Genomic DNA, 10,000 nt, shown 5'->3' on the forward strand with positions numbered 1-10,000 from the left:
TAACTGCTCTCCGTGGTAATGTACATTCAGATTCAATTAAGTTGCGACCAAACACATTATGTACACCCATGCGCACACACGCATGCATGCACGCACGCACAGGCACACACACACACACACGCACACGCGGGCACACACACACACACACACACACACACACACACACACACACACACACACACACACACACACACACACGCACGCACACACACCAATATCACAAATACAATCAGCACTCAATTAGTTAGGTGCAATACAATCCTGAGTGTTCTCCTATGTACACAGGTGGTTTGGAGCACGTGTGTGTTTGTATGCAGTTTTGTTCTGGGTATACACTAGTATGTTTATCTGCAAGCATACCTCCTGGGATACCTTACAGCTGAACCCAGAATATTAGTGCGTGTGTGTGTGTGTGTGTGTGTGTGTGTGTGTGTGTGTGTGTGTGTGTGTGTGTGTGTGTGTGTGTGTGCGTCTCTCTCTCTCTCTCTCTCTCTCTCTCTCTCTCTCTCTCTCTCTCTGCTTGCGTGTGAGTGTGAGTGTGTGTGCGTGTGCGTGTGTGTCTGAGAGAGAGAGAGAGAGAAAGAGAGAGAGAAAGAGAAAGAGAGAGAGAGAGAGAGAGAGAAAGAGAGAGAGTGTGAGTTTGTATATGTGTGTGTGAATGAGAGAGAGAGAGTGTGTGTGTGTGTGTGAGAGAGAGAACGGGATGAAAGGGAGGCCAAAGAGAAAAGCAAAAAAGCAAGCCAAGCCAACAGCATGTTACATCAGAGTGCATACAGTACATATCCCCCGTGGAGAAGAAGAGAGAGAGAGGGGGGAGCAGCAGCACAGCAACCTGCTTACCTCCACCAGAGGCTGCCTCCACTCTGATAGCAGAGCAGGGATGCCCAGTCACCTCTGCCATGCTCTGATGGCGGTTTGTAGAGGTGTGTGTGTGTGTGTGTGTGTGTGTGTGTGTGTGTGTGTGTGTGTGTGTGTGTGTGTGTGTGTGTGTGTGTGTGTGTGTGTGTATGTGTGTGTGATTTCCAGATGTAAGGGGGGAGAAGGGAGTGTGTTTGATATTCCCATGGTGAGGTGCATACCCATTGTCAATTTCACTGTTTGTGACGTCAAGGGAGGGGTGAGGAACGCCTGGAGATTTGATGTGGGTTTGATGAGGTGTGTGTGTTTGTGTGTGTGTGTGTGTGTGTGTGTGTGTGTGTGAGTGATTCTACGATTCCCCTACGCTTTTGGCAAAAGCAAAATGTCAATTATCAGTATTTTTTTTTCAACTAAATGACCTAGATGTTTACATAGTGTATATATTTAAGTTTCCAAACAAACAAATTGCCAAGCTTAATCTTAAATCATTTGATAAATACTCTAATGAAAGCGAACATTTGCTTAATTATTTTGTCAACAGTGTTATGGACAAATACTATGTCATTTCAAACATATATAAAAATACTACAGAGTTGAAACAATATATGTTTGAAAGTGCTTATGTTCCTTAGCAGTAATGTTGTCATTAATCTGTGCAACTGATATAGAAAATGTGATTGTTGAGCTTCATAAGTAGGATTTTATGAGTCACTGTGATACAGACTGACACATTTTTCATCATAAATCCCTGTAACGTCTGATTTGAATATAGTCACCCTCCTTACACAAGACTTCCTTCTCCAGAGATAATCCCTAGTGTATGTTCATAGGATTTTTCCAACACATAAGGGATCAATAGCGCAAAAACACTTTCAAAACAGTCAACCGTGTTACTCAACTGTGTTACGGTCAACAGTGTAGGGGAACAAGTCGGCACTTTTTTAGGAGAAAAAACAGAGCAAACAAACCCATCTCCCTAGAACACAAATTATTTTGTTTGTTTGTCTGTCAATATGGATATAAATTGGCAAAAACATACTCCTCCTCAACTGTCATCAGTGTTGCCAGATTGGGCTGGTTCCCGCCCAATTGGGCTGCTTAGGATGACCGTATACGGGTAAAAATGACATCTATCAGAAAAACCTTCCCACTGCCATATAAATCAATAGAATTGGGCGGGTTTTTAGGGCGGATTTTGATCATTTTTTGGGCTGGAAATCATCAGCCTCATCTGGCAACCCTGACTGTCATACTTAATTGTAACACCATTGACGGTAACACCGTTGACATTTCAGCCATTTTTATGGTGTTGTGCTAACTGAGGACCTCAGAAGTTCCACCACAACACCTTAATCAATTAATGTATCTGTATGCTTTATCTGTGTTTTTCTACATGTGATTTCTAATTCAGATTCTTATGAATATGTTGATAACACAGTTGACAGGCAATTTTCCCGCTATGAGAACATGAAAAAGAATGGATTAAATTATGGAAGGATGGAGCTCAAAATTTACCAAAAAGTCTTCCCGTATCCTGCCAAAGAGGTTATGACATCACGTGATGTTATTCGTATGGCCTAAGACCAAACCATTACTGATTTATGGAGGAGGTCACACACAAACGTGGACACACACAAAATGGCAAATTTCATGTATAATGGAAAGGACAGTGGTCTTTCTGACAGTTTTGTCATATTGTGATGATTACTGTGAATCAACATTTGCAATCGTCTTGGGCAAAACAAGTTTCTTTACATGCTAATATCAAGACTGAATCTGACATTTGGAAAACAGGACGACATGAAAACGCCCAAAACCAGTATTAAATATTCATTCTTGCTGAGGGAAATAATGCTATGTCTACACTTTCTGTATTATATGAAAGATAAATGTTTTCTAATGTCCAAAACATCATTGGATGCAGTTAATAGTTAGTGGAATTGCCAAATAAAATCCACAGACTTAAAAGTGTAGGCGAATTAGAGAATCACTCGTGTGTGCAGGTGAGGAGTGAAGAGGGAGGAGTTCCTATAGGAGAGAGGGGAGGGGATGGCCTTGGATACATGACGCAGTACCTAGTCCCTGGTGATAACTCTTTCCTGAGAAACCAAAGTCTCCCGGGGCGCTTTGCATAACAGCATGAGAGAGAGAGAGAGAGAGAGAGAGAGAGAGAGAGAGAGAGAGAGAGAGAGAGAGCGAGCGCGCGCAAGGAATGTTATATGAGTTAAGCCTATGACAGAAAGAGAAACATAGACATGGAATCTTGTGCCTAAAAGATGGCGAAAGAAAGAGACAAATATTACAAACAGCAAACAAAGAAAATTATTGTCCAAATACAGGTTAAGTGACCACACACTTCAAATTGAAAAAGGAAGACATCGACAAACATGGCTTGCAAGGGAAGATCGCATATGTAAACATTGCAACACTAAAGAAATAGAAAATGAAGCCCATTTTCTTTTAGAATGCGAAAAATATAAGGACATAAGACTGTCTTATTTTACAAAATTTGAAAAAGCCTGTCCTGGATTTCTAAAAACTGAAAAAAAACTGGAATTCCTCCTGGGTGAAATTCATGCTTGTACTGAACTAGCGGGGCAATATATTCAAGCCTGCCATTCTGAAAGGGAAAACTCCATTCAAGACTAACAAATAAGTTCCCTGGAAATATCTTCAGTTTTTTTTGTTTTTTGTTTGTTTTTTATCTCCCTTGTTCAATATGGTTGTTTGTTTTTGTTTTTTTCCTCTTTGATTATTATTATTATTTCTTATGATTATTATTGTATGTCAGCTTTGGCAACACCTGTGTTGAGTAATGCCAATAAAGCAACCTTTGAATTTGAATTTGAGAGAGAGAGAGAGAGAGAGAGAGAGAGAGAGGGCTTGTAAAGGGAGCTAAGCCTGATGTCTATGAATGGCCAGTCCACCTGTCACTGTAGTTCTGTTCTTCTCTCTGCACACACAATACACACTATTTTGTATCCTCTCTCTCTCTCTCTCTCTCTCTCTCTCTCTCTCTCTCTCTCTCTCTCTCTCTCTCTCTCCTCTCACACACACGGGGCAGTCTGAGATGTCTGCAATGTCTCCTCTGGGGTGGCATGTGGCTGTTGGACTGCTGGCAGTTGGAGCTCTGTACGACTCTGATAGCCCTCCACCCCACTCACACACACACGCTCTCTCTCTCTCTCTCTCTCTCTCTCTCTCTCTCTCTCTCTCTCTCTCTCTCTCTCTCTCTCTCTCTCTCTTCTTGCCTCCCTCTTTCTGTTTTACTTTGTAATCTAGCTTTCCCTTCTGACTCTCTCTCTCTCTCTCTCTCTCTCTCTCTCTCTATCTATCTATTTGCCTCCCTCTTTTTCTGTTTAAATCTAGCTCTCCCTTCCATCTCTCTCTCTCTCTCTCTCTCTCTCTCTCTCTCTCTCTCTCTCTCTCTCTCTCTCTCTCTCTCTCTCTCTGCTCTGGCTTTTAGGGCCACTGGCAGCTTTTCCTCTCCCTCCAGCTCGACCTCAAGAGCGGATCCATTTCAGCACATCTCCGCCCTGCGAGCAGAGGAGGACATGTGGAGATATTGGGAACAGACGCTTCAGGTCATTGGCCAGGCTATCAGTCTCTCTCTCTCTCTCTCTCTCTCTCTCTCTCTCTCTCTCTCTCTCTGTCTCTCTCTGTCTCTCTCTCTCTCTCTCTCTCTCTCTCTCTCTCTCTCTCTCTCTCTCTCTCTCTCACCCTCTGTCTTTTCCTCTCTCTCCTGACTCAAAGACACTCACTCACTCATTCTTTCTTCAACTTCATCCCTGCCTCTCTTTCTTTCTCTCTCACTCTGCAGTAGAATATATGTTCATGCACCTTAGTCTCCCCCTCTCTCTCCCACTCACTGACACTCACGAATTCTTTACCTTCATCTCTTCTTTCTTTCTTTCTTTCTGCTGTAGAATAGATATTCATGCACCTCTCTCTCTCTCTCTCTCTCAATTCAATTCAATTCAAAGAAGCTTTATTAGCATGACAAAAAATATTTTGTATTGCCAAAGCATTGGTTCAAGATACATTGGTAATGATATAATGAAATAAGTGTTAGAACAAACACACAAATGAATGCTTGCGATTGCATTGATATCAGCAAGAAAAGAAAGCAAACAGAAATGTGTGGGTGTGGGTGTCGGTGTGCATAGTGTGTGTGTGTGTGTGTGTGTGTGGGGGGGGTGGGGGGTAGTGGCTTTTGTGGTGTCTATGCAATGTCCCTCTGTCTATGGCATGCACTGACATATTTGGCAGCAAGCGTTGCTGTCTGCCCTTGTTGTCCCAGTAGGATAGATAATAATTTGTCTGTATTCAGATCCGGGAAACCCGGGATTACTTGGTTAAATTTATTAAAGTGCGCTTCTCTAATTTTTGAGTATTTGTCGCATTGGAGAAGGAAGTGCGCCTCTGTCTCGACCTCACCTGTCGTGCAGTGAGCACATATCCTTTGCTCTCTTGGCAGCCATGATTGTCGTCGTCTGCCTTTTTCGAGAGCGAGGCTGTGGTCACTGAGTCTGTATTTGGTCAGGATCTGCCGCTGCTTTATATCTCTGACAGTAAAGAGATATTCTTCCAATTCATAATTTGTTTTGATAGTCCTATAACATTCTAATTTGCTTTGGGTTTTGGTTTCATTTTGCCAATGGTCCAGATATTTATCTTTGGAGTTTTATATAATTTTGTTTACATTTAGTTTGGAAGCAGTGCTTGTCTGAGAGATGTCAGTATGTGTTAGATGGGGGTCGGTTAGTCTCAGTACAAGCTGGCATAGGTGACTCTTTTCGGGGTTCAAAGCTTGGGATTTTGCTGCCTCAGAATGCAGCGTGTCTGTGGGACTTGTTTGGAGGTGCATCCAGAATTTTAGAGCTCTCTTTTGTATGTTGATTGCCAATGGATATCTTCCCAATTCTGCCCTACATGCATTTGTTGGTGTCTTCTTTTGAAATTTTTAGGATCAGTCTACAGAATTCTGCATGGAGGGTTTCTATAGGATGCTTGTCCCATCTAGTGTAGCTGTGTTCACTGAGTGGACCCCATATCTCACTTCCGTACATCGCAATAGGCTGAATTACACAGTCAAATATTTTGCACCATATCCTGATTGGTATGTCTATGTTCCAAAATTTTCTTCTAATTGCGTATAGAGCTCTGCGAGCTTTGTCTTTTAGGGCATTCACTGCCAGGCAGAAACTGCCTGATGGAGTAATGGGTAGGCCAAGGTAGGTGTACTTCATTGTGTGATCTAGGCTGGTGCTACCTAGATTGAAGTGATATCTGGCTTCCTGACATCTGGGCTTCTTTTGGAATACCATAATATTGGTCTTTTTTAGGTTTACTGTCAGGGCCCAGTTCTGACAGTAACTTTCTAGTAGGTTTAGTTGTTGTTGTAGTCCCTCTGGTGTAGGAGACAACAGCACCAAGTCGTCAGCATAGAGAAGACATTTGACTTCTTTGTCCAGTAGGGTGAGGCCAGGGGCTGTACACTGTTCCAGCTGCATTGCCAGTTCATTAATATATAAGTTAAACAGCGTTGGACTGAGGTTGCAGCCCTGTCTCACTCCTCTATGTTGAGGGAAGGACTCAGTGCTATTATTGCCAATTTTCACTGAATTTTTGTTTTTGGAATACATTTCCTTTATTAATTGATATACTTTACCCCCTACACCACTTTGTAAAAGTTTATAATATAATCCTTCGTGCCAAATTGAGTCAAAAGCTTTTTGAAAGTCTACAAAACAAGCAAATATTTTCCCTCTTTTTGTTTGGTGTACATGTTTAGTGATTAGGGTGTGTAGGGTGTAAATGTGGTCCGTAGTCCGGAAGTTTGGGAGGAAGCCAATTTGGCTTTCTGCTGAGGACATTGTGCTCTTTAAGGAAGGCTGCAATCCGGTCATTAAGGATGCTGCTAAACACCTTCCCTAGACTACTGTTAACGCAAATGCCTCTGAAATTATTGGGGTCCAATTTATCTCCGTTTTTATGTATGGGTGTAATATACCCTTTGCTCCAGATATCAGGATAGCAGCCAGAGGTTAGGATGGTGTTGAATAGTTTGAGTATGGCCCTTTGCAGCTCAGGGGTGCTGTTTTTAATCATTTCTCCTCTAATGTTATCGGGGCCACAAGATTTATTCGCTTTTAGATGTTTAATTTTGCGTTCAAGTTCAAATTCAGTTATTGGGAAGTCTAGAGGATTTTGGCTATCTTTAATTGTGTTTTCAAAGGATAGTAACTTTTCTCTGATTGTTTTGTAATTTGAATGTAGTTCATGGGGAGGGATCTCTTTGAACAGATTTTCAAAATGTGCTCTCCAGATTTCACCATCTTGTATTGGTAAGTCTGGGGACTTTGTTTTACTCAAACCATTCCACACCTCCCAGAATTGATTAGTATTTAAAAGATTCTTCAATTTTGTCAAGGGTTGTGTTGGTGTAGTTTTGTTTTTTCTTTCTCAGCAGCCATTTGTAATGTTTAAGTGTGCCGTGATAGTCCTTTCTAAAATTTGCGTCATCAGGGTGGTGATGTTTCAGATTTGACAGTAGTCTCAATTTTTTCCTAATTTGTTTGCATTCATTGTCAAACCATACTTCTTCAATTTTATTTTTCACTCGCTTTTTGTTGCTCTTTTTCATGCCTGCTGTATGTGCTGCTTTGAGGAATATCCTGTTCAGCTCCTCGGTGGCATTGTTGACACCTTCTTCACTGATTTCGAAATTTTTTGAGTTATAGAACTCAATAGTGCTTTTTAATTTGGCAGAATTTAGAGCATTCAGAAAATTTTCAGGACTATCTTGGGTCCATTTGTATGGCTTGTTGATCTTAATTAACCTGATTGGTTCGATGTGGGGTTGATGCGCAATTTTTAGAAAGACATTAATTTGGTTATGATCTGTGAGTGGAGTTTGCTGCCTGACAGTGAATGCCCTGAAGGAGTTGGGGTCCAGGTCAGTGACTGCGTAATCAACTACACTAGCTCCAAGGGGTGAACAACATGTAAACCTCCCTAAAGAGTCACCTCTGATCCTGCCATTAAGCATATACAGACCTAAGGTTCGACAGAGGTGCACTAATTCCTTTCCATTTTTGTTGATGACATGGTCAAGACTGTTTCTCTGGAGCAGGTTTGGTGAGAGGTGCATGTGATTTTGACCAAACACATGGATATTACCTTGTGTGTCAAGGAAGTCAATTTCGCTGCCAGTTCGGGCGTTAAGGTCCCCACACAGCAGCACATTTCCCTGGGCCTGGAAATGGCTGATGTCTGTGTACAGGTTGTTCATATATTCTTCTTCATAGTATGGGGAGTCAATTGGGGGGATATATATGGCACACAGGTACAGGTTGTTTGTTAGCATCCCACTGTTACTTTTTAATTCAACCCAACAGTGTGATTTTCCAGTTTGGGTGATTGAAATGTGGTTGGCCAATTTTTCTCTGTACCACACCAAAATTCCTCCAGAGTCTCTACCATGGTTTACATTTTTGTTTTTAAGTGAAGGGATTACAATTTCGTGGTACCCTTTGGGACAGTGGGTTTGCATGTCAGTGCGACACCATGTTTCGGTGAGGATAAGTATGTCAACATTTTCAATATTTTCCAGAAACTCTGGCTGGATACTCTTAATGCCAAAAGTAGAGGAGAAGAGTCCTTGAATGTTCCAGCAACTAATATGTAATGTGCTCATTATTATTGTATTGTTTTAAAGAGTTGGACCAAATGTATGGACAGAAGTTAAGAAAGTTTAGATCTAAGGTAGTAAACTGTGTGTAAAAACAATATAAAAACAATAGAACAGACCTCCTTCTGTAGAGAGTTGGGGTGTAGTTCCAGAGTTGGAGTCGGGGTATGTTTTTCATGTGCTGTATGACTCTGTGCTGTATATATGGGGGTGGGGGTGGGGGAGAGAGTGTGTGTGCATGTCTGTAGTGTGTGTGTGTGTGTGTGTGTGTGAGTGAGAGAGAGAGAGAGAGAGGAATCGTGTGGGTGCATGTGTGTGTGTGTGTGTGTGTGTGTGTGTGTGTGTGTGTGTGTGTGTGTGTGTGTGTGTGTGTGTGGAAGGGGGGGGGGTTGTTTGTGTATGTGCGCATATGTCTGTAGACGATGTAGAGTGGAGAGAGTTAGAGTGTGTATGTGTGCGTGTGTGTTGGGGTGTGGTTTTGTGGTGGTGGCTAGGGGGTGGGGGGGATTCAGGGCCGGTGACATTTGGGATGTGGATCATCTGTCACCCAGCAGTTTCTTGCATAGCAGTTGGAGGATGTTCTTTATTTCCCCCAGTTCTGTGGCCTGGTGAGGTGTTGGGCCTGGGCCCAAAGGATGAGCTGCGGGTCCTGTTCATCTAGGGAGATGTTCCTGTAGAGGTGATTGTGGCCCTTTTCAACGGGCGTGGGCGGCTGGTTGCCCTCTTTTGAAGATTGGGGGGGCTGTCGGTGTGTCCACTGTCCATCTGCCGTCTGGTGTAGTCATGGTCCCGTAATGTATATTGGGGAGTGGAGGTGGTGGTGGTGGGGGGATAGGTAATAGTGTGTGTGTGTGTGTGTGTCTGTGTCTGTGTGCGTGTGCGTGTGCATGTGTGGGTGTGAGCACGTGCCTGTGCCTGTGTGTTTGTGTGTGTGTTTTGTGCGTGCACGTGCCTGTGTGTGAGAGAGAGAGAGAGAGAGAGAGAGAGAGAGAGAGAGAGAGAGAGAGAGAGAGAGAGAGAGAGTGTATTTGTGTGGGCATGTAGTGTGTATGCATGTGTGCGTTAGTGTGTGGGTGTGTGTGTGTATGTGTGTGCATGGATGTGTTCTGTATGCATGTGCCTGTGTAATAAAAAGAGAGAGAGAGAGAGTGTGTGTGTGTGTGTGTGTGTGTGTGTGTGTGTGTGTGTGTGTGTGTGTGTGTTTGTGTGTGTGTGTGTGTGTGTGTGTGTGTGTGTGTGCCTGTGCAGGCGAGCATGTTGGGGGTGTAGGAGAGAGTGTGCGTGTGTTGGAGTGTGGTTGTGTGGTGGTGGGTGGGAGGTGTTCAGGGACAGTGGCATTGGGATGTGGATTACCTGTCACCCAGCAGTTTCTTGCATAGGAGTTGGAGAATGTTCTTTATTTCCCCCAGTTCTGTGGCCTGGTGAGGTGTTGGGCCTGGGCCCAAAGGT

This window comes from Engraulis encrasicolus, chromosome 7 (genome assembly GCF_034702125.1).
Source record: "Engraulis encrasicolus isolate BLACKSEA-1 chromosome 7, IST_EnEncr_1.0, whole genome shotgun sequence".
NCBI lineage: Eukaryota > Metazoa > Chordata > Actinopteri > Clupeiformes > Engraulidae > Engraulis > Engraulis encrasicolus.